The sequence below is a fragment of the Sinohyriopsis cumingii genome, chromosome 6 (genome assembly GCF_028554795.1).
Source record: "Sinohyriopsis cumingii isolate HCF-2022 chromosome 6, ASM2855479v2, whole genome shotgun sequence".
Taxonomy (NCBI): domain Eukaryota; kingdom Metazoa; phylum Mollusca; class Bivalvia; order Unionida; family Unionidae; genus Sinohyriopsis; species Sinohyriopsis cumingii.
The window spans coordinates 34,715,389-34,741,833 of record NC_142966.1 but is presented as its reverse complement, the minus strand read 5'-3'; the positions used below and the strand labels follow the sequence as shown (position 1 = coordinate 34,741,833).

The following is a 26,445-nucleotide window of genomic DNA, read 5'->3' as shown; positions in this document are numbered from 1 at the left end:
GGTTGTATTTCGATTTATACAATTCCTCGCCTGTTAGCGATAATACCGTTATAGGAAATCTTAATAATTTTTCTAGCGCGGCAACATCCTTAATTGTGGCCCCTACATCTTTGACTCGATTAGCCCATGTTGTTATTTTATTTTTTCTGATCTCAGTTAGACCATTTCCACGTGCTGCGTTTTTAAAATGTTCCATTACTCGCTCAGCTACACAATTTAACATTACTGATGTTTTCATTGGCGTGAGTTTATCTACACTTGGTTTCTTTATCGGATATATTCCGTAAACGACTGCAGTTACTGGATACGATCTGGCGTAATACGGTATATCAACCCCCGTCAACATTCCTGGTCTAGAATTATTGCTCAACAAAATAGTTTTCCTTTTAATGTCAAGGATAGGATCATTTTTATCACGGATAATCCACGTGTCATCGTCGTTTTCGTTGACCACTTTGACAATAAATTTTATCTGTATGAAATATCTTCTATCGTCGAGATACCCAATTATGTTACGCGCGATTGTATCGTTCATGGTAGCATCAATGATAACGCTCGCGTCGGGGATAATTTTATATGTCGACCACACATGTGCGGCACCATCACGACGAAACTCTTCCTTGGCATTCTTGATAACACCAAGCAGTTCCTTTAACTCTCTTCGTCGACGATCAGTGGTTAACCGGTCAAGATCGAATCGACCGCCTGCGGGGTTTATTCTGGATAGTCTTTCAAAACTCATTATTATAATTAAGACAAGTATTTAAATAGACAAAAATATTATATATAATGAACGGAAACTCAAAGAGTTTCTCTGGAAATGCAAAGCATTTCTCATGCAAGTGGATTAAACTAAATTCATCAGCGCCGTGTAGCAGACGTTGCAGAGGCGAATACTGTGGACAACATGCTCAACAGGTCCGCGGTGGGAGTCTAGGACCGATACCGTGTATCAGATGCGGCATTGGAGTACGAGGAAAAACGCAATTATGTTCAGCGTGTGGGGGGAAACGCTATCGAGAACTAAAACGGTATTATGATAAAAAAAATCCAGACTCGAACACTCTCTCGGAGCGTGATTACATAAATAAGTTTTCAGACAAATTATGAATTAGACAAATGATTTGCTTATAGTATAATGAATCAAGAATTCGTCCCCGAACAAGAATTTGTTCCACATCCAACTATTCCAAATTATGAGGCAAACCGAGATGGCATAGTGAGAAACTACAGGCTGAGGAAACAAGTTGGTACAGTTGATAATGCTGGTTATTTAAGATTTACTGCCACGTGCTCAAAGAGGTATTTATGTCATCGTTTTATTTACGAATGTTTCTTTGGAGTGATCCCTAAGGGTTTTGTCATTGATCACATTAACGGTAACATACTTGATAACTCTATAAACAATCTTCGCGTGGTCACTCAGAGCAAGAACTGCCTACTGGGTAACACAGGGCGTTGTAAAACAGTTGCAAGAAGAGCTATTAAATCTATAAACGCAATTACAGGTGAAGAAATTGTATTCCAGTCAATAAACGCCGCCGGTAGGTATTTCGGTATTTGTTCACCTGTTGTACAGCATGTCGCAGATGGGATCTACAAAACAGCATTTTCAAAGAAGCTCAAACAGAAGATTTCATTATGTTATATAACTCTTATCGCTGACACAAACGACGATAACTCCTCCACGAGTGTGTAACGCTTTGCAGAGTTGTCGTTGGGTCAGAGGATTTGCTCCCCCTAAGAAAGCCACCTTGATAAAATATTTTATCGAGTTCATAACATGTAATCATTTATTTACCGTAGAATATATATTTTTTTACAAACAATATCCTCGTTTTACTGAATATATCCGACTGTTTTGCTCTTCTGTGCTTGTTATATGACCGCGCTTAAGAAAACATACAATTAAAATATTTTAAACAAGTCCCGCCCACTGCTAGAGCGAATTTCCAACTCGCAAGTAACAGTTGGGTTATATACGAAATCGCTCCCTAAGACCTTTGGGTCGATCGAAAGTCAGCAGCGCAAGCAAAACCATAAATTAAATCCGCCAATGGCGGGTGTTTTTACACCATCCAATGGTCGATTTAATTTATGGTTTTGCTTGCGCTGCTGACCGTAGAAAATGACCCACCTGTGTATGTTTGTGTCGTCATAGGATAAGTTAGGATAAGATTACATGTTCATTGTGCCTTTGCCTGCTATGACACTCGAATCAGAGGTTAAAGGTTGTTCTGTGTTGTATCGTCCCTCCCGAGCTTCTAGACCGTTATTTGACGATCTAGAAGTTCCTCATGGGGTGAGTGACCCCCAAAAATAAACAGATAGATGGATGCATAAAGCTCTACGTCACCTTGGTGCCCACCAATAGAAACATTCAGAAAGAGTGTTGGCCAAAAATAAACGGTAACATGAGGTGCCTAAGGGAAAAATCACAACACGAAGGTCTAATATAAGACCAAGAAAAAAAAATCCTAACAAAGGACTCATGAAAGAACCGTAGGCCGGTGAAGAGTACCCAGTAAGTGATAACCGCTCATCATCTATCTGTTTATTTTTGTTTTTGGTGATGCTAGCACGAGAAACTCTTCGAGTTTCCACGCTCATGCAAAGCATTTCTCTGGAAGTCCAAGGGACTTCTCATGCATTTAAAAATATAAAAATATATAATAATATGAATCACGAAAATATAAATACCATACTTGTTGAAATTAAAGAATTACAACAGCGAGGTTTTAATATTTTACTAGACACTGAAACAATTATGTCAGATTTTGAATCCTTGAATGAGCTATCACAATCGGGGAAGAACAATCTCCCCGCGTGTTATAGGTTCATTAAGGGTTTGCAAGATCGCATTTACAGATCACTTGCCGGGATAACTGAAAATCAGGTATCTGAATTTATTCCACTGTGCCGTGCAGTTGAGAAGATTCGTCTTGTATTGTCAAGCGAGTATGAGACTCGAAAATTAATTAGCACCAGGGTGAGACGGTTAAAAGGTTATATAAAGAATCTAGACACGGAAATGCCTTGCATTTCTGACGAAAATACTAGTATTTGTGACTACGAGGCCGACAAGGAAGTATAAACCGCATAGCGTGTGACTCACAGCACAAAGTGAAAGTAGAACCTGAGAAACGCTAGCGCCCGCTTGGAGTGTAAAGCACATTTCCACGGTAAAAAAAAAGTGTATTATTTTTTTTGCCCGAGCGTGGAAACTCTTCGAGTTTCTCATGCTAGCATCGCCAGAAACTCAAAGCATTTCTCTGGAAGTCCAAAGGACTTCTCAAGGGCGTTTTCAGAGTGTGAAACTCAAAGAGTTTTCGAAATGTTTTACATGAGAAGTCCTTAGACTTCCAGGATTTGCTCGAGCGTTTCAACATCAATACAACAATGAGAATAGTTCATAATCTGTTCTCGTTGACACCAAGCTGTGATCATATGATTTTGCTGTAGCTGTGTTAATTGTGACGACGTTAACAAGAAGTCTTCGTCACCATACACGTCAATAACTATTTTAACGGGGAAATACTGTTCTGGGGGCTGACTCTTTGAGTTTCCAGAAACGCTAGCGTTTCCAAATGCGGTTTTTATTGCCTCGTGAAGAATTTGCTTATCATGAATATGAACTCGTGCGTGAATGTATTCACACATTATATACAACTGTTTTTTTTTAAATGCGTGAGCGATGCTAGCATCGCCAGAGAAACGCTATGCGTGGAAACTCTTCCAGAAATGCTTTGCATTTCCAATTTCAGGACTTCACCAGTAAGTTCACGGAGACAGTCTCGCCACGCAGGTCCAACAAATCCCCCCGTTGGTCGACGAGTTTGAAATTTATCGTTGACAACCACGGATTATTACACCGCAGATAGACCACATTGATTGGTTCTTGCACAATCAGAAAACCGGGGGGGTCTTTTGGTGTGAACGTATACAGGATAAACCCCTGTTGGGCCGTCGTTGTGTCAGCGCTAGCGCTGTAGCTACCGTCGATGACGTCACATACAAGATTGACCGCAATAACATCTGTGATATTTACGATCCCGGGTGAGATGTGTCTGCCATCGGATGCTGTACTGTTGTCGTGTCTTAAAATAACAGGTTGTGGTTTTGTTCGCGTGTACGTGGCAGAAATATCTTCGAAAGATTCCGCGATGAGATCCTGGACTGATTTTCGTAGCGCAGGTGCGTTATATCCAGGAAATTTAAAATCTGGAATATCCTTCACGGGAATACCATATCGGGTTGCAAATTCTAATCTAGTTTGCTGTCCATATTCCCCAAAGACATTCCGAGGATCCTCCTTAAACGCATCCGGATCCCCGAGATCCAACAACAACTGAATTATTTTTAGATTTATGATTTCCATCGCGGATGCGAGTTTGTTTAGTTTTTCTATGGTTGTGATAATGTCACCGCGTGGTCTTGTCGTATCGGAAATATAATCTTGAAAATATCCCCGCAACAATTGTAGCTGTTGTTGATGTTCGGTCTTGATCGGAATAAAAAATTTAGATTCTATATCATCAAATTTGTAAATATCTGCAATGTTGGTTCCATCATCACGTGGAACCTCGACACTCCAAAAATTGAATATATCATTTGGTGCCCTAAGATTTCCCCCCCTTTTCTTTTCTTTTGTTAGTAATCTATCTGCAAGGGAAAAATAATTGCTGTACGCGAGGTCGTGTATTTCTTCCTTGGTGGTCATAAAATCCGATTTTTTAGGTTTTGGTGGACCCGGTTCGACCTCGGGTCGTTTTTGTGGCCATCCTAATACTGTTCGAAGAGAGCTGCTATAAATATCCACGGCGTATCCCGGTGTTGAGATTTCAATGACCGCAGACAGCGTTGGTTCATGAGCTGTTATAGATATTTTGGCTTCCTTGCCGGTGATTCGTTTTATTTGGTGTTGTATCTCATTATTGATTTCTTCGATCTGATAACTCCCAGTGGGTAGCGTAATTGTATCCCAGTCGAATTCGTCAGAGTCGGCTTTGGTTTTCCACGAAAACACAAACGAATTATTTGGCTGCAGATCACCAAATGATGCCGCTCTGACATTAGGCCAGCTGTGATACGCACTGAGCTTCGACAACGCGATTTCGTTCACACGAATTGGAGTTCGAAAATTAATGCTGAATTCTGGTGTCGTCGAGGACACTGAGATCATTGTGGTCCTTACCGGTGTTGTGTTTGTGACTATTTGTTGAAGCAGTTCCTGTGGCGTTGCCATCAGTGACATTATTTATTTGTTTAGTTTTCAAATAGTCATTGTACGCATCTGACATTAGTTTGAATTCAGAATCTGATATCAACGCGGCGTCGCTGGATTGCGCGTCTAACGATGATGATATCAGCGATGATAATTTCTGATATGCGGTCGTGGCTGTATTTAATTTTGTCGTGTAATCGTGTAATTTTGTGTTAGCACACGAGGATATTTTTTTTGCTATGATGCCGAAAACTCCTGCCGTGGTTGTGGTCGCACAAACAGAGATCGTGGCGGCGACTGCAATTACCGGAGTGACCGCTGATAGTATTACTCCCGCGGATGCAACAACGGCAGATACTGAATAAACCGCGATGTCTAACACTGTTATGCGGCGCTTGTATTTTTTTACCTTTTGACTGGTTACTTCGATGACAGTTTTTAACTCAGATTGCCACTCACGGACTTGATTGTATCGATATTGTTGAGCATCTGGCGTCGTTGACATTTATTTAAAAATCGCTGCCGATTTTCAATTACGCGGTAACCAATTGAGGTGTTGAAGCGACGAATTCCAAACACCACCAGTAAGATGTTGCTGTTAAACTATCGTCCTCGGCTTCAAGCATAAATGTTTCCTCGGTTCCGCTGTTTAGTATTACGGTTACAACCCCGGAATACTTATCGGTGGAATGTCTCCAAGGATATGTTGTGAAGATTTCAAATTTAGCGGCTGAAAACACAGACAACCTGTAAACACCGGTGGCTGTTGCTGTATATTTGATAGTGCTATTTTGTCGTGACCATGTTGCGAATCCCGATGATACCGTGAATACGATGTTGGTGATATGCCCGGGAGTAACTCCAGTGGGGACTTTAATCAGACTGGTTTTGTTAACGATCTCAGGAATACCCGATACGATATTCTGCTGTGTTTGTTTGATCGTGTCAATGTTGGTTTTGATTTCAGAAAGCTTCATATCGACGACTGGAGGAGGCCCAAAGAACTTATCCACGGTTTCACTAGTTTTTTGAAGGTTTCTTTGGAGTCTTTTAAACCCGTTCACGTGAACATCATACTCTGACCGCAACGTGGCTAGTTTATCATCAACGGTGTCTACGTATTGTTTATTTGCGGCATCTTCGAGACCTTCCGGATTTTTTAGAACGGTTATTTTGTTTCCATTCATGCTAAGTTCGCCTGTCATCGTGTCACCGGCTTTTTTCACACATTTATCAACACCTTTATCAATACTGTCTTTGATGCTTGCGATTGATATGTTCGAGTCCTTGATCCGGCCGCCATCACTAAATGCAACGAAGTTATCCTTGGTAGCTCCAAGAACTTTGCGAATTATATCATTCCACTTAATGTTGCTCGTTCTTAGTTTTCCCTGCTTGTCCTGAAAAATAGCAACTTCATCTGGGTCAACTCCAGCTATATTCAAAAGATTATCGACTTCATCTCGGGTCGCATATTTTGAGAGATCAGCATCTGTGCTTGGTTTGACTTTTCTTGTGAAAGGTCTTCCGTAAATATCCACCATTATTCTTATTGCTGTTTTTCAAATGCGAGCATGAAAATGCTAAGCATTTCTCGATGCGGTATATTCATACACTACTCGATGCGGAGGAGTTGCTGCATTTCTTGAGATTGCATCAAGAACATTTAAAACCTCGTTTCCACAAATGGGCGGATCAACTAATGTTTGTGTTGGTAGCGTCGACTGCCACACTGGAATATTAAAAAATCTGCTGTTGAGAGTGCGAGGCACTCCGCGGACATACCTGAGAAACTCAGTTGGCGGTGCTAAACCGTACGAATCGAAATAGATAATTCCACGTGGATCGATCGCGTAAGCAACCCAGTGAGTTCCAGGACCATCTTTGTTGTCGAGATTGATAATGCCAGTTTCTGGATTATTCGGCCGCGTCGGTAATTGATCTCGCATAAATACTCCTCTGAAATGTTTTATACGCAATTTTTTAACAGCATCGAGTAAATCAAAATTGCTCAACGGCGTTAGAATTTTTTTGGATACCATGATGGTGGAGTTCCTGGTAGTCTTAGCCCTGATCCGCGAGCGGATCTCCCCCTTTTTTTCTTGTATCCGTTTCCCGTTGCCTTTTTTAGTGCCAGTCCAGCTGCGGTTCCAACTGCACCAAGTGCTGCGGCTTTTGCTACGGCTGGTGCTGCCGCGGCAATCAACGCCGGTATTGCTGCGAGAAGAGGAAATATTCCACCGGTTTTGGTCATGTCCTTGATAGCTGCAGCAGAGAAATTAAGTCGGACACCGGTTTTTGCTGTTAGTGCCTTGTTAAAATGTTTAATCTGAGTATTAGTCAACGACAGCTTGTTTGGACCACCAACAAGTTGATCTCGTTTTAACGTTATTGATGTCCCGCACGTGCCTGCGTTCTTCGATTGCAATTTCTTCGTTTGACCGGAAGTCAAGGTGACATTAACGTGACTGTATGACATTATATCCTAAGTTTGATTTTAATTGCGTTACATATTCTCGATTGGAGCGTCAATAACTCTCATTCGTCCGCCAACACCTTCAAGCAGCATTGCTTTATCGGAGAGTATGACAGCGATCGCTCTAAAACCAGCAGGCGGGCCGAGGGGAAACTCACCTACACGAGCTTTGAAGTGTATATCAACGACAGATTGTTTTGTTAGATCCAAATGTTCCAGCGAAAAGTAATAAATCGGATACAGCGTTGTAAAATCCAGTTGTGATATCTGCAACCCGGTATCAATATTTTGATCACGTCCCATAAATGTCATCAAACGATGATACGCCCGTGCAACTTCATTTCGCTCATAATCTATCAGTATATCCTCGGATGGTTCCTGATGCCCGTTTATCCGCAGCGAAACCTCAGAGACATTAAGTTTGTCAAATATCATATGACTCTGTAGTTGGGAAGTCAACCTTGCATTTTGCTGGAGTGCAACAAAAATATGTCGCGGCGCTGATATTCCCTGTTGTGATGCTATGTGCCACGTGAACTGCCCAGCACCGGCACCTTGAATGGAATCTGTTGATGTTGTTAACCACGATATCAGTGATTTACCACCTGTGTCCATGAAAGAGAGTAATCGTTGCTCTTCAGTGATCGATGGGGACATCACTGGCATCCACAAAGCAAGCTTGAATAATATTACTTTACCGCCAGCAACACCGTCTTCTCGCCAGATAGCGTCAACGTCATCACTTTTTCGGTTAAGTACAACTGTATGATTGGCTCCAAAAATAACCTTTCTGACATGTCTGCAAAATCCAAAGATGTGAGACAGTGGAATTGCGCATGAAAATCTCCTACGTTCACCTGATAACATTAATTTACGTGTAGCAAAACCTAAATTGTACTCTGGACTAGGCCTTAATATTGGAAATGCAGCACCTGGTCTGGCCGCAAATCCAGCCGGTTGCGGGTCCATAGCAGTGCCTTGTGCTGTTTGTACTTGAATAGTAGATCTGTGTTCAGGATGATCAGAATTATCCTTAGCGAACATCATAGTCGGACCAGCTGATCTAGTGTAATCATCTGAGTATCTCGCTAATCCCAGGATTGTTGTAGCAACGTCGACATTATCCTGAATTATTTCAATTTCTCTTCCGTCAATGCTGTATGAAGCACTTTTGAACAGCGCCATGATACCGTTGTTAACAAAACCAACTCGAACATTAGCTCCGTATGCTGTATTAGCGACAACATCTGTTACAAGTTCACCCGTGACTTCAAGAAATGCTTCAGCGGGCAGGAAATATCTACTTGTATCCTGGACTCGTAATTCAATTCGTCCGCGTTGATTAGGTACTGTTGCCTCATAAGAATAATACTGATAATCGCGCACGGACTCATCTTTTAGTGTTGGTGCATCCATGTCGAACGCTGGATCAGATATAGGTTTGAACATTATATAAAATTATTGTCTTCTAAAACGAAATCCGCTTCCTGATATCAGGCTTGTATTTATTTGTTCGGGTGTTTGGGTTACAAGCTCTGCAAGTTTTTGATTGGCAGCCTGATTTATTACTTTACTGACGTCCGCGGGCATAAGTTCAGTACTGGCCAGTTTCACCGGTGGCGGTTTTTTTTGATCTACGAGTTAACCGTAACAGTCTATCCTTGATTGACGCGAATGCCTTCCCGGCGAGATCACCAACAGATCCAAGGGCTTTATCCTTGACAACATCAATAGCTTTCATCGACAATTGTTTTGCAATCGGTAACACCTTAGGGGCTATTCTTGAAAACAAACCAGTAACTGTATCACCGAGACCATCTCCGTAGGTTGCTCTGTAGACTGGTAATCGCGAGTTCACTACGCGGACTGGTAACACGCTAGTGTGTCTAGGTTGAGAATTGTGCACGATCATTTTATTTAATTATTGTTTCTCTAACTAAATTTACTAGTCGCTGTAGTAACCATCCGCGAGTTCATCAATGAGTCCCCGGTAAACGCCGATATCCATAATGCCACGCTGAAATAGTCTCTGACAGATATCTGCGGCCTCGCTTATAATTTCCGGAGAGTTGTTTCCGGCGCGTTTTCCTCCGATGAGAACTTCTAACCGTGATACGTCATTGACGATATTGTCAGGACAGATGTGGTTGTTATATCCGCGACCGGTGTATCCTTTTCCCATTTTTTTCTTTAGTTTTGCTGATGTTTTAACAATTTCATCAGTTACAGATCTTTCCCTCTTTTCTATCTTTTTTACCTTAGAGTCGGTACTCTTTTTCGGTATTCCTTCTTGTAATTTTTCTTTTTCATCAATTAAATTTTTTAATTCATTTTTTAATTCTTTTAGTTTCTCTTTCAGTATTTCCTCTTCTGATATATCGGGGGGGATGGGCAACGAAACAGGAGTGGTAAAATCATCATCAGGAGCGCTAGCCCCCATTTGTTCAGGTGATGAAATTTCAGGCACTGGATCAGGCAGTGTTATTGCGGGGTCTATTTTTAGAGCTGGTGGTTTCTTCTCCTGTAGTCTCGACTGTTTTTTCATTTCCTTTTCCTGTATTTTTTTCTTCTTTTCTTCCTCCCTTTCCTGCCTTTTCATTTCCATTTCCTGTATTTTTGCCTGCCTTTCCCTTTCCTTTGCCTTCATTTGTTGGTCTCTTAGTTCCTTATTAACCCCAATTACGCCAGTTTTTATAAAATTATAGGTATCATCAGTGCTAGATATTCGAGAAATACCTCGGTTTACTTTGTAAACATAATCCCTCCAATCAGCCTGGGTTATACCCGAGGCAGCTCCTGGTTTTAGAAATTCTTGCCGGTTAGGATAATTTAAGACAATCCAAGTAGAAAACTCCTTAAGTTCATCCACGCTAGTAAGTGGAATATTTTTTATCTCAGTAATACCATCTTCGGTAAATTTATTAATAAATGTTTCCTTAGCAACTGTCACTACTCCGGCGGCACCTGGATCAACTACAGCACCTTCATCTGCCTGTTGCTGTTTAAGTTCTTCTATTGCTTGAAGTAACCCTCGTTTTGTTTTGGTAGGGTCAGCAGGATCAGGTTTTCCTACAATTGCAGTTTTAACTTCACCAGTAGCTGCTGTAATAGGCTTAAATAATTCCTCCGCAGATGTTGCAAACTCAACTCGCGCTTCTTGTCTTGCTCGTAATTTTTCTTTAACGGAATCATGGACCGGAATAAATTTTTTAATCGCGGCTAGTCGTTGTCGTGCCAATCTAGTTGTGAGTGCTTCTCCGATATTTGCCATTATTTATTTGTCCATGATTTAATTCCCCCGCATGGATTTGTGACAATAAATTTACACGACCCGCGGACACGATACCGTATCGGACTTGATACATTGTATGGTTAACATAAAAATGTTTTTCCTTTGAAATCTTCGACTTCTCACAGCAGCAGGGGGGGGGGGGGGGGCGCAAACTACACCTGATTTTTCGATGATACCTCACCGTGGAAATTATGTCGGATACGAGTCGGATTTATTGAAGTAACTCGCGTTATATCAGCGGAAATACAAAGCATTTTCAAGGACATTTTTTTTTGTCTCGTTTTCTGAATAAAAGTGTTATTTCGTCGAAATAAGCCCTCTATCGAGGAATAGTTTCCGTGGATGGGGTATCTCGGAAAAGTAACTTGTAGGATTCGCCCTCCCTGCTGCTGATATGATTGTAAATGATTTACAATATCCATGTAACTGTTATTATCTGTATCGCGCATATACATGCACGGCACTCCTCTCTCTCTCTCTCTCAGTACATTTACCAACTACACTATTTGCGCTTTTACAAACTAAATCAACTGGTAACCACCGCATGCTTGATGCTATAATCGGTCCATCTTCCGAACATACTATGCTCGGAGTGATGACGGCGGACTTAAAACCCTGTTAATATGTAAATCTAAAATAAATGACGCGGTTTGCAGTTTGACACCTAGCCCTCAAATTCTTTACTGGTTTCCAGTTCATATTTGAACTTTTCAGCAATGAAGGTGCCATTTAATGTGGAAAAAGTTTGCGTTTTACCGAGTAAGGAAACGTTTTAAGGAGTTAGACATGTGGGACGTTAAGAAATATAAAATTTCAATTATTTTAATGTTTCGTCTGCTCGAACAGTGTTACGTTCGCCCCATGTCACCAATATTTTGAAACATTGTCACCTGCATTGATACTTTGTCACGCCAAAGCAATGAGACCAAAGATACTTCTAAAAGTATGTAACTGGTTTTCAAGCGAAACACGTCTCTAACTTTCACTTGCTCACCTTGGGTGACCGTATCAAGACCTGGTCCGGCAAATACAAATCCCGTGATTTTGACATTTTCTGGTTCTTGGCTTATCACAGCTCTAACTTAGCGTCTCCTCAATTTAACTAACTTTAGTTCTATAGTCTCTAACCCAACGGTGTGTGATAGGATCATTGAAATGGAAACTTTCTCCAATTGGAATGATGCCTAGATTACGGAAATGTGTCATTTTTAACTTAAAAACCATTCTGAAGGCGAGGGTTATGTGCCAGACTGCAACGTTTCGATTTGATGTACAATCCAACTCTCTCTCTCTCTCTCTCTCTCTCTCTCTATATATATATATATATATATATAGATATAGATAGATAGATAGATAGATGCTATAAACTGACAGCGAACAGTGTTGAACTAGTATCTAACTCGTTTGAGCGCTTTCGACTCTTAATAATGAGTATTTTCCAAAGGCAAATACAAAACATAGACAAAACAAACAAGTAAAACAGAAAAATGGTTATGTTTGCAAAATTGTATATGGCTGTTTCTACAGGAATTAAACCTTTACATTTATTATGTTTCAACTAGTTTATTTCAGCTTGTTTCAGAAACTGGACAATATTTTTTATTTACCTAGAAATCAATGAGACATTACATCTGTTATTTTATGTAAATGTATGTAAGCGCAAATTATATTCCGGATATTTCATTGCTATTGTAGTAATCATAGGCTGTTAAGCAAATTTAGAGAATTATTTAAAAGGAAATGTGTCGGCTGCAAAAGATAATTTTATTTGTGCATGGGTGTCCTCTTCTAGTCTTCTTGTTTTAAACCGCTTGGTTTCAATGTTCTAAGGCGATGTATACAGTAAGATTCATTTTATTTCCTGGTTTAGGAAATCCGGTTGGGGTTGTGAGCAATTGCAATAAGTGTTATATTACTGAAAGTGTGGTCAGGGGAAGAGACGTGTTCTGCCACCGGGTTTCTGTATAGCTTTTTTGTCACCCAATCAGATCTATGAAGGTTGATCCTTTTTTGTATCTTTTCAGTTTCTCCGACATACTGAAGGCTACAGATCTTACATGTGATGAGATAAATGACATTCTCTGTTTTCCACGTTTTGTTTGGACCATGTATGTTTAGTTTTTCTCTAGTCACTGTGCTAGAAAATGTCCTGGTCTCTATTATATATAACAGGTTTTGTACCTTTTATCCAGGTACGTCATTTGGGGGGTGGGAGGCGGGGGGGGGGGTAACTTGCCCCTCCTCCCCCGAATTTGCATGTGCTGCAAAATTGCTGTAGCATATATACGAACATTTACAAGCCCGTCACATTTTGCACGCCCTCCCCCCACGAAAAATTGAAATGACGTCCCTGTTATTACTATTTCTCTAATCTGTTATTCAGTTCGAGCCAGCGCGTTGATATTTACATGAATAAAGTTTTGCCCCACCCATCAAGTTTTGCCTCCCCACCCCCCACCCCCCCCGAAAAAAAAGTTGAAATGACGTCCCTGCTTTTATCGCCACAGGGGTCATGTTGATTAGGGTGGTCTTGATTAGTGATTGGCGTTAACTTCGCCCTGACTAGGATGTTCTTGAGATTTTTGGTCTCTGGTAGGCTACTACAGGTTTGTTAGGGAGGATTAACTATAGTCCGTCCGACTATTCAACAACGAGCCACTGTTTCCCGATGGTTGTACCTAATTTGGGGTTGTCTGGATGCTAGGTCAGGATAAATGGTATCCTATCAACCTTGTCCTTTTTTCCATATTTTAGTAAGTCATCGCGGTTTGTTTCTTTAGCCCTTTGGGTTGCCTTCGCAATCAGGTCTTTGTCGTAGCCTCGGCAAATGAAATGTTTAGATAGATCTTTAAACCTTTTTAGGAATGTTCCATCGTCGGAGCCAATTCTACCTATCGTCAGTGCCTGGCTATGGGATGTTAGTAATGCAGTGTTTTGGATGACAGCTGGTTGGGAGGAGATACTGGTGTTTGTCGGTTGGTTTCGAGTAGATGTCTGTATGGAGTTTGGTTTCTACCAGTCTGGTTGTTGTTTCCAGGAAAACGTGGTTTGAGTTGGAGACTTCTGCAGTGAATATTATTGAGGGATAGAAGTTGTTTGCCTTTTATATGAAATCATCCAGACTTTCTGTTCCATGCTGCCACTTCATTTCTATAGCATCGATAGAGCATACCCACTGGTATGGTGTAAGTTCAACTGATGCTAAGTTGACCCTTCAGTTTTCCCATTAAAGTATTGGCATACGAAGGGGCCATTTTTGTACCCATTGCGGTTCCATTGATTTGGAGGTAGTTTTATTCGTTAAATTCAAAGTTATTGAGTTTGAGGACAAGATCCAGGAGCTGGACTAGGAAGTGTGTGGGTGGATTGTCTACAGTTCTAGTTTGCGTCTCTACACGCATGTATCCCTTCGTTGTGCGATATGTTAGTATACAAAGATGTGACATCTGTTAAAGAAACAAGCAATGTATCTGGCAGTAATGGTTCGCTTGCTTTGCTTTTTATGAGGTAATCGGTCGTGTCCTGAAGATATGATGGTAATTTGTGGACATGTGGTCTCACAAAATGATCCAAAATCTGATATCCTTTCTGTGGGATACCCGTTACCGGAGATTATAGGCCTGCCCAGGTTTCCTTGTTTGTGGCTTTTAGGTAGAAGATAAAATCTACCTGCCCTTGAGTTTTCTGGGCTTAAGTAGTTTCTCATTTGCTGGTCTATGTACCCGATTTGGTACGCCTCGTCAATAATATTAGTGATGGTTTTTGCATATTCCAATTTTGCATCATAGTCTAGTTGATATATATATATATATATATATATATATATATATATATATATATATATATATATATATATATATATATATATATGCCCAACTTAACGTTTCCGTGACAAGGAAACATTTAAGTGTCAAAATTTGCTTAAAGTACTTGTCCACGAATCAAGCTCGACTAAATTTACAACATGCTCTAAACTGAAAATAAGTATGCAATATATGCAAAAGTAATATATAATTGATGCACGCTGGGTCTAAAGCAATGTTTGAAAATAACTTGAGCCCTGTCATTTTGGCTTGAGATTCATAAAGGAAACAACGACCTCAATCCAATCTCGTGTATTTGCTGTCTGATTTGCTTGGTTGTGAGACTGCAAGCAACTTGCACGTTACCTTGAGTAAGGTTTCTTTACATTTAGATGGTTAATATTATGCTCCACCTACGCTTAAAATGCAGGGGATTACGGAGGCTTCTCCGCCTGGACCACCACCAGGGGTTCTGTTCCACATTTTCAAAGATACAATACCTACATAAATACGTCTCCACCCAACCAAACAGTATTTTGTGATCAACGTCTGCCCGCCTCCCCCTAAAAAAAAATTGTAAGCATTGTTTCTCTAAAATATGCTAATCCTCAACAATATCAATGTTAACAAAGACATTTTATCTAACAGACCAAATACTTTGACATTCGTCGAATATCTATTTGCAGTATTATGAAACCTTCACACAAAAGTAAAGTTATTGTCTATCATTATGTGTCACATTTAGTGCTGAGTAAGATATGGCATATTGTCTGATTACTGTAAATATATGGCACGTAGTCCGATTACTGTAAATATATGGCACGTAGTCCGATTACTGTAAATATATGGCACGTAGTCTGATTCCTATAAAGACATGGCATGTAGTCTTATAACTGTAAAGACATGGCATGAAGTCTGATTACTATAAAGACATGGCATGCGGTCTTATTACTGTAAAGACATCACATGTAGTCTGATTCCTATAAAAAGATGGCATGTAGTCTGATTACTGTAAAGACATGGCATGTAGTCTGATTCCTATAAAGACATGACATGTAGCCTGATTACTGTAAAGACACAGCACGTAGCCCGATTACTGTAAATATATGGCACGTATTCTGATTACTATAAAGACATGGCACGTAGTCTGATTACTGTAAAGACATGGCACGTAGTCTGATTACTGTAAAGACATGGCATGTAGTCTGATTACTGTAAAGACAGGGCATGTAGTCTGATTAATATAAATATATGGAATAGAGTCTAATTACTGTAAAGGTATCCAATCAAAATTAAATTGTTCAAAATTGAACACTGTTCTTACATGATCGAGACAAGTGGAGCACACAACTTGAATAGACTGATAAAAAAAGCAATTTTCCACTGCCGGTCCGTGTTTGTACAAATGCCTTTCACTCAACTACACCTGTAATGGCTTCCCTCTGGTAGGTAGTCATACTTTCAATGTTAAACTTACAAAGTATCCTTCTGAAGTCAATTGCCTCTATCTCGATCGGTGTACGATACACCGCTGTTACACGTTATTGATTAGGTGGCCTTACATTTTAAGGGACGCAACTCATGAAATACAATATATGTCGCTAGGACAAAGCTCTAAAATAATTGCTCAATCCGCCAAGGTGTAGATAGGGATATCATATCGGAGCCTTGGCTAGCGAAAATGCCTTTTGCCCTTAAAATATTTCTCTTTTCATTTTCGTCCCGTCTTGCATACGATCTTTATTATCTCCCTTTAGTTTCTTAGGTATATATGCTCCGTCTTTTAATATCTAATTTCTTTCACAGTACTAAACGAATTAGTAGAGCAAACTAAACTAGCAATACCCCTTTAGTTTTGTTGCTTGTTGTCGACATGCACTTTTATATTGTTTTACCTCGGTTCACTGTCTGTTGTATTTTGTTGTTTCTTTTTTCTTTTCTTTTTTAAAAATATTTTTGCTAATATATTACATTTGTGAGCAGAGGAACGTAACTTATGTGTTTTATGTTGTGTTACATTATACTGATGCCTGCCATTCGCTGTATACCTGTAGGAAAAACTGAAAAATAATATCGATGCCTATCGATCGCGGTATGTGACCTGTAGGAAAAAATATAAATTATATTGATCAGAGTTGGAACGCTTGTTCTGTTCACACAGTGAAGCGATCCCCTATCGATGAAATTTGATTTTTATGCATTTTACATTTTGTGTTTCATAATTTCTATTAGCATCAATCAACAGGGCATCGGATTAATTTTGAAATGTAAAGCACTGAAGAAAATAAAATGTGTGCGCCAGACCATTTATTCGCCTTAATGAAATCAGCGCGCGGTATTATTTTATTTCCATATTTTATGTGAGAAAGCTTGCCGGTAACTTCTCGTGGGTCGGTGGTTCTTTCCGGGTTTTTCCTCCACCATTAATACTGGCCGCCATGTATAGCCTATCATGTGCTGAAAAATGGCGTTAAACCCTACAACAACAACAACAACAACAACCATATTTTATGGCGCAAAGTCTCAAGGACTATTACGAAACCAGTCGCAAGATCTAACATCACAATATATCGTATTATAATGTGGTTTTTGACCAAGCTTTATAATATTTGGAAACAAAATTCTAATAATCTGTGATTGATTGCACGATGTTTTGAATGAATAACAAGGCATTAAACGTGACAAAATATCATTTTGTCTGACGCCAGACTGATCTGCTTTAATCCTTTAATCCCTTAGGTTCCGCCCAACAGTTATTAAGTACTTCTGAAAGTGGTACAGGTATAAGGTTCATTTACAGTAAGCACAACATAGGATTCCTTTATGCTATTTTTGTGTTCTTTACACGTTGTATTCGGGAAACAATGCACTGTTGAAAGCATAGAGCTGATAGAAATGGCTACTCACGTGTGCTTAAGAAATGAATTTCAGCTAGTTTAAACTACACTGTTACCGAAATAAGGAAATTTGTATCTACAATAGTAAACAATGCCAACGTTGAAAAATGCAATAATAATAATTATAAATAATAATAATAATAATAATAATAATAATAATAATAATAATAATAATATCAAACGATTAGGTGCTAGTCTTTTTATTTCCATCTTACCTTTCAAATCCAGGAAGTGAAAACTACCAAGCGGAGCTAGCAGTCATTTGGTAGATTTACAACTCAGGTAAGACCAAGCTGTATGCGCTGTAATTCAAGTTAAACCCATCAATGAATAATCAAAATAAATGGAATTACACATTTTTAAAAGTGTTTAAGATAATCACCGTTTTATAAATAACCAGGTTAACCTGTGAAGAGAAACTGTGATGTTCTGTTCCTTTGAAAGTAAAATCTTTTTCATGTTTCCTATCATTACGTATAATTTTCTCAATAAAGCGGTATATTATAATTGAAACTGTTTATGGAAACAAGCTAATTATGCATATGTTTCTTCTGCTTATAAAATTTGCCTTGTGGCAGTATTGTATGTAAAAGGCCTTGCTATAAAGTATACGCCTTGTGGCAGTAATGTGTGTAAAAGTCATTGCTATAAAGTATACGCCTTGTGGCAGTACTGTGTGTAAAAGTCATCGCTATAAAATATATGCCTGGTGGCAGTATTGTGTGTAAAAGTAATTGCTGTCAAATATATTCCTTGTGATAGTATTGTGTGTAAAAGTCCTTGCTATAAAATATATTCCTTGTGGCTGTATTGTGTGTAAACGGCCTTGCTATAAGATATATGCTTTGTGGAATTATTGTGTGTAAAGGCCTTGCTATAAAATATATGTCATGTGAAAGTATTGTGAATGAAACGCTCCGCTTATAAAAATATGTGCTAGTTGCAGTATTGTGCGTGCAATGCTCCTATTATAAAATGTATGCCTTGTGGCAGTATTGTGTTTGAAATGTCCAGCTTATAAAACATATTCTTTGTAGCAGTATTGTGTGAGAAACACTCCACTTATACAATATGCCTTGTGGAAGTATTGTGTGTGAAATGCTCAGCTTATAAAATATGCCTTGTGGCAGTATTGTGTTTGAAAAGCCCTTCATACAAAATATATGCCTTGTGGCAGTATTGTGTGAAATACCCTGCTTATGAAATATATGCACTGTATCAGTTTTGTGTGTGATATGCCCTGCTTATATAATATGCGCTTTGTGGCAATATTATTTGTTAAAATGCCAGAATTTTGTGAATTTAAACTTGTAGTACATGGAAGCAAACTGAACTTAAATGTTTAAGCTTTGAATGATATTAAAAAGAAGAAGAAAAAAATATGACAAAGCAGATTCGCATGCTTCTATATACCGGTGTTAGAAGAATTAGCAAAGATTTGCCTTTGACCTTTGTGAACCTCGTCTTTTCAATCCCTGCTAAACTACCATTTATCAATGAAGTCTCAAGAATAAGTTACATGTCCCTGTCTTTTACTATAACACTGGTTGCTTTAAAAAGCTCACTATTTACCATATGGTTCGGTCGAGTAAGGGCGGGAGTATTGTGCGACTATTACTAGTACATACCGTCCATTGTAAGATGTGCATAGTATCGAGTTAAAGGACTATTTAAATTCTTGCAAGTTGAATGTTTCTGCTATACAACCAAAATGAAATCATACACTAATACAACTTCTTTGGTCCCTGTGGTTCCGTTCTGCAGTAAAGTACGTCTGAAAGCTGGACAGATATAGGCTAAAATTGTGTCCATTTGCAATAAGCACAATGGATTGAATGCCCGATTATCTCTATGCGATTCTGTGTGCTTTGAGTTTCTTTATATGTGGTATTAGTGGGAAAACACGGTCTAAACCATGTATCTAATCGAAATGTATGCTCCAGTGTGCTCAACAAATGACCTTACATTGGTCCAAAGTAAAAAGTACACTAACTCTATCAGTTGTTAAGAAAAGGAAATACAATTTTACAAATTAGACAATTCAAACTTCTGCAAGCACAATAAGTGACAAATAAAATATGAAAAAATAAAAGAAGTTATCTCCTAGTTTTATGTCTTACCCGTTTCCCTAGTATTTTGAGAGATGGGCATCTGAAGTTAGACCAAGCTATATATCTATAATCCAAAGTACTGCCGCCAATCATGTACAAAACTAAAGGGATTATTTTAATTAATACCTACGATATACAAGTCTGCTTTTAAAAAAACAAGGGCAACCACGGAATAAGAGCTGGGAATTTTTTTTCTTTCGAAACCTAACCCTGTGCAAAATACAAAACTGTAGAACGGAACATTACGAATAAATGTTTCGTTATTCCGTGCAAAGAATAAAACATATTGGTATGCTGATCTTTGGCATCTTTTATGTTGATGCTCAGGTAAAGATCACACTTTATAGAATGAAAACCTATTCAACAAGGCCTTTATCTGGAAGCTGGCACGTAATTAAAATTAAGACAGCAATGACATTGTACTACTTAACGATAGACTTCTTAGTCATCTTAACATTAGTGACTGAGACAAGTGTATTACAATAAATATAAGTATCTCGAAAATTGACAAGTTTCTTTGGGATGAACTCAGAGAAAGAAGGAAGAAGCTATGACACAGCTTTGTGATTTATGACTGGGGCTAGAGCATTGCTTTGTGATGGATGACGTGGAACTATGGCATTGCTTTGCGATGGATGACCTGGGACTATATCATTGCTTTGTGCCGGATGACATGGGACTATATCATTCCTTTGTGATGGATGACTTGGGGCTATATCATTGCTTTGTGATGGATGACATGGGACTATATCATTCCTTTGTGATGGATGACTTGGAACTATGGCATTGCTTTGCGATGGATGACCTGGGACTATATCATTGCTTTGTGCCGGATGACATGGGACTATATCATTCCTTTGTGATGGATGACATGGGACTATATCATTGCTTTGTGCCGGATGACTTGGAACTATGGCATTGCTTTGCGATGGATGACTTGGGGCTATATCATTGCTTTGTGATGGATGACATGGGACTATATCATTCCTTTGTGATGGATGACTTGGAACTATGGCATTGCTTTGCGATGGATGATCTGGGACTATATCATTGCTTTGTGCCGGATGACATGGGACTATATCATTCCTTTGTGATGGATGACTTGGGGCTATATCATTGCTTTGTGATGGATGACATTGGACTAGAGCATTGCTTTGTGATGGATGACATGGGACTATATCATTGCTTTGTGATGGATGACATGGGACTATATCATTGCTTTGTGCCGGATGACATGGGACTATATCATTCCTTTGTGCCGGATGACATGGGACTATATCATTCCTTTGTGATGGATGACTTGGGGCTATATCATTGCTTTGTGATGGATGACATTGGACTAGAGCATTGCTTTGTGATGGATGACATGGGACTATAGCATCGCTTTGTGATGGATGACAGCTTTGGGATATATGGCATAGGACTGTAGCACTGCTTTTTGATGGATGACAGCTTTGTGGTGGATGGCATGGGACTCTAGCTTAGCTTTGTGATATATGACATGCACTATGGCATTGCTTTGTGATGGATGACAGCTTTGTGATGGATGGCATGGGACTGTATCATAGCTGTGTGATAAATGCCATGGGACTGTAGCACAGCTTTGTGATGGACGAAATGGGACTAAAGCCAATTTTTGTGATGGATGACATGGGACTATAGCACTGCTTTGTGCCGGATGACATGGGACTATATCATTCCTTTATGATGGATGACATGGAACTATATCATTGCTTTGTGATGGATGACATGTGACTATATCATTGCTTTGTGATGGATGACCTGGGACTATATCATTGCTTTGTGATGGATGACATGGGACTATAGCATTGCTTTGTGATGGATGACAGCTTTGGTATATATGGCATAGGACTGTAGCACTGCTTTGTGATGGATGACAGCTTTGTGGTGGATGGCATGGGACTGTAGCATAGCTGTGTGATAAATGCCATGGGACTGTAGCACAGCTTTGTGATGGATGAAATGGGACTAAAGCCAATCTTTGTGATGGATGACATGGGACTATAGCACTGCTTTGTGATGGATGACATGGGACTATAGCATTGCTTTGTGATGGATGACATGGGACTATATCATTGCTTTGTGATGGATGACATGGGACTGTAGCTTTGCTTTGTGATGGATAACATGGGACTATAGCATTGCTTTGTGATGGATGACATGGGACTATATCATTGCTTTGTGATGGATTACATGGGATTATAGCATTGCTTTGTGATGGATTACATGGGATTATAGCATTGCTTTGTGATGGATGACATGGGACTATATCATTTTTTGTGATGAATGCCATGGAACTATAGCATTGGTTTGTGATGGATGACATGGGACTATATCAAGGCTTTGTGATGGATGACATGGGACTATATCATTGCTTTGCGATGGATGACATGGGACTATATCATTGCTTTGTGACGGAAGACATGGGACTATATCATTGCTTTGTGATGGATGACATGGAACTATAGCATTGCTTTGTGACGGATGGCGTTGGACTATATCATTGCTTTGTGATTGATGACATGGGACTATAGCATTACTTTGTGATGGATGACATGGCACTATATCATTACTTTGTGATGGATGACATGGGACTATATCATTGCTTTGTGATGGATGACATGGAACTATAGCATTGCTTTGTGACGGATGACATGGGACTATATCATTATTTTGTGATGGATGACATGGGACTATATCATTGCTTTGTGATGGATGACATGGAACTATATCATTGCTTTGTGATGGATTACATGGAACTATAACATTGCTTTCTGATGGATCACATTGGACTATAGCATTGCTGATGGATGATAACCTTGGACTATGGCATTGGTTTGTGATGGATGACAGCTTTGTGATATATGGCATGGGACTGTATCACAGCTTTGAGATATATGACATGGAACTGTAGCACATTTTTGTGATGGATGACATGGGACTATAGAATTACTTTGTGATGGATGACCTGGAACTATAACATTATTTTGTGATGGATGACCTGAGACTATATCATTGCTTTGTGATGGATGTCAGCTTTGTGATATATGAAATGGGACTGTAGTACAGCTTTTTGATGGATGACAGCTTTGCAATGGATGGCATGGAACTGTAACACAGCTTTGTGATATATGGCATGGGACTGTAGCACAGCTTTGTGATGGATGACAGCTTTGTAATGGATGGCATGGAACTGTAACACAGCTTTGTGATATATGGCATGGGACTGTAGCACAGCTTTGTGATGGACGACAGCTTTGTAATGGATGGCATGGAACTGTAACACAGCTTTGTGATATATGGCATGGGACTGTAGCACAGTTTTGTGATATATGGCATGGGACTGTAGCACAGCTTTGTGATGGATGACATGGAACTATAGCATTGTTATGTGATGAATGACACAGGACTGTAGCACAGCTCTGTGACTGATGACGTTAATTTACTTTCAATTCGGAGGAAGTTAGCAACAGAACATAATCGTTAACATTCATTCACTGAGTTTTAAAGTGAAATGTAGCTTTAAAGGCATTTTAAGTATTATGTTGCCGGATTGCAATGTTTACGCTTCGATACATTGTGTTGTATGGCTCAAGAAGAACATATGTCTTCGAAAATTAGCTAAATCAATATTAGATATTAATCACTGCTGCCAGAAATACTTGTTCTCAGTGACATTGTTTTTACTGAACGCTAAAGTACATTATATGATGCATTTGCATATCAAATTACATTGCTCAGCAGGCAACAGTGTCTTACAAAGTACTATAACTTTATATTCAGGTCACCATTACCTACTTTTGTCGGCACAGTGTACACTTAATCATGACACATCTTTACATGCCTGCAGCTATGGTATTTAACAAATGTGCTACGTGTAAACGCTAAAATAAATTGATGCTAGAGTGGCATGTAGATGGACGAACAGAAGTACAGAAATCTGAATACATATATGAGTTCTGAATTACTGTGCAGTCCGGTCAAAAAGTTTGATTTTGAAACGTGTCATAATTCATTAATCAATTCTCCATAAACTCAAGAATGAAACGACACGAACGTACAACGTTCATTCCATGTACCGTATACCACTAACGTTTCGTCTGACGTGTCTTCACAAATCCGAACCCAAAGGTAAGGAGAATTCAATATTCATTGCTTTTCGATGTAGCACTCCTGGGGAGAGGGATTACGTAAAAGGAAGACCAAAAAAAAAAATCCTAGCCATTATGCCGATTAGTTAGGACTTTGAGCATTCTCCATAACTTCTCACACACGAATACACATATTTAAATATTTGTCTCGTTTGTTACAAAGGCTTTACACACACACACACACACACACACATGAGCGAGTGTATTCCCATGGTGTTACATATTTATATTTGTTGCATACTTTAAGTTGTTAGAAGATTCACCAATTACTTTCACCTGGGACAAGGGTTACTGAATGAAGAATGTCTTTGAATGCACTGCCAAAATACCAGTCTTGTCATAACAAATACACATACATAACACATTAATCGTACTATCACTGCCTTGGAAGTACTCATCAAATACTTTATCATCATAAATATCAAAGATGAACATTCACCACGATACACAAACACACCGTTTATACTGTTACCTTGTGGAATTCTGTCACCTTCTGCTGCACGTACAGTAAAACTACACTGTGCCTTTACGTGAAAATCCACAACAGGTGAATTTATATACATTGGTGAATGTTATCAGAATCATTAAACCTAGTGTAGGAAGTATTTCCATGGTAACTGGTCTCTTGGCATATCGATCTTAATGATTAATGGTGTCACATATACAAAAATTCAAGCTTATTCATGTTTTCAGCATAATTACCAGCATGGTGTTTATTACAAACTGTTCTGAGCTTTTCATTTCGCTGAGGTATTTTCGCAAACATATACAAGGCTTCCTAATCTGTACAAGATCAGATATAGCTCTGGCTTGGATATTATCGCAGGTCCAGATTGATAGTAGAAAACTAATGGTTTTGCCGAGATCTTTTTATGCGTAAAAAATAATAAATAAATAAAATTATGAATAAATATATGCTAAACGTTGAGTTATTTCCCATCATTTTAAGCGGAGAGAGAGAGAGAGAGAGAGAGAGAGAGAGAGAGATTTAAGTTGTTTGATTTGCGTCAGTATCTAACTGATTATATGCAGTACTCCGATATGCGAGATAAACAAAACCGGAAAGAAATAGTAAGGTCGGAAGATGCTATTTTTGACAAAAGTGTTTTCAGGATCCAAAAGTGTAATGATACATATATGGACAGATTTTCTTTCTACATGAATCTTCACTACCTGCTACATAGGGCACTCATCTAGTCAGACTGTGGGCTGCTGTTTCTCAAACTCAGCTCGACAAGTGTATTCCATTCTACTTTATAGCATTGACGAACTGTGTTGCGATAGTCTTGCTAGATATATTGTGTATGCAAAAAAAAAGAAAAAAAGAAACCTAAATAGTCATGACGCTTCAACGGCCTACTATTGGCTTTCTTCACATGAGGTCGGGCTGTATAATTCACCAATACGTCTCGTTATTTATATATAGTGGTGTGTTCTTGTGATTTTGTGATTGTTTTTCTTGTGTGTGTGAATGTGTGTGTGTGTGTGTGTGTTCACCTTATGAAACATAGGTTTGTAATCAAGTGATTCATTTTACGTAATTATTAAATCAATTACTCTTTTACGGAAGGAAATATAGATGAGAATCGTTTAATAATTGTTTTCTATTGGTAGCGAAAACCAGCGCAGTATGTTCCTATTAACAACTATCTGAAGATTGTCTTTCTAAAATGTGGCTGGTAAATACGTTGAAAGATTTGAAATCGTCTATTATATCTCGCAGTTCTCGCGGTCAATTTACGATTTTAAATTGACCATCACTTAAGGCAACGCTAGTGTACTGCGATGATACGTATACTCATAATCCGTGAAAACTGTTTAGAAACTAAAGTTGGTTGAAAATTTGTAAACCTGCATCCATATTAATTTCCGATATTCAACAAAAAGAGAGGCAGACATTCAAAGAGATCGAATATCAATAAAGTAGATTGAAAAAAGACGGAAAATTCTCTTGTCAGGAAGCGTAAGGAAGTTAAAATAGTGACTTAAAAATCCAGATCAATTGTTTGAGATTGAAAAAAATGCTATTGGCCACAAATAATAATAATAATAATACAAGCTAATTGAAAGTATCTGTGTTACATATTTGTATAAGAAATGTATAGCCTAAAATGAGATATACTGTATGTACATACCTTATACCTGATGAATATCTATGCCGTTGTTAAAATAGACGAATAATACTATCACGAGTCTCACATTGTTCACAGCACTGTTTGCAGTGAAGACGGGGCTTCACTTAAGAGGTTTGACACATGGGGATCAAGTAAGCATTCGACATAGTTAGGTTACTACGTGTGTGAAGATTAGCAGAGCGAATCGAAGATTTTAATCCCAGACGAATCTACAAAATGCTCCACGGGTTTATACGAAGACTTATGTTTTAGAATACATGGCAAACAGGGACTTAAGTGTACGTATCCGTACTTCAGTGCAATGACATTAAGAGCACTTTTTAAATCGACGGATT

General features: G+C 39.0%; 1 protein-coding gene across 1 annotated transcript in view; it reads right to left on the bottom strand.

Moving 5' to 3' along the window:
* Positions 1-26,233, bottom strand: part of LOC149796705 (uncharacterized) — a 170,051-nt gene extending 143,818 nt beyond the window's left edge. Inside the window, exons 1-2 of the mRNA XM_089961333.1 lie at positions 26,111-26,233; positions 17,908-17,994 (exon numbers count right to left, since the gene is read on the bottom strand). The gene's annotated coding sequence lies outside the window, so the exon portion shown is untranslated. The remainder of the gene's footprint in view (positions 1-17,907; positions 17,995-26,110) is intronic.
* Between the last annotated feature and the right edge of the window lie 212 nt (positions 26,234-26,445).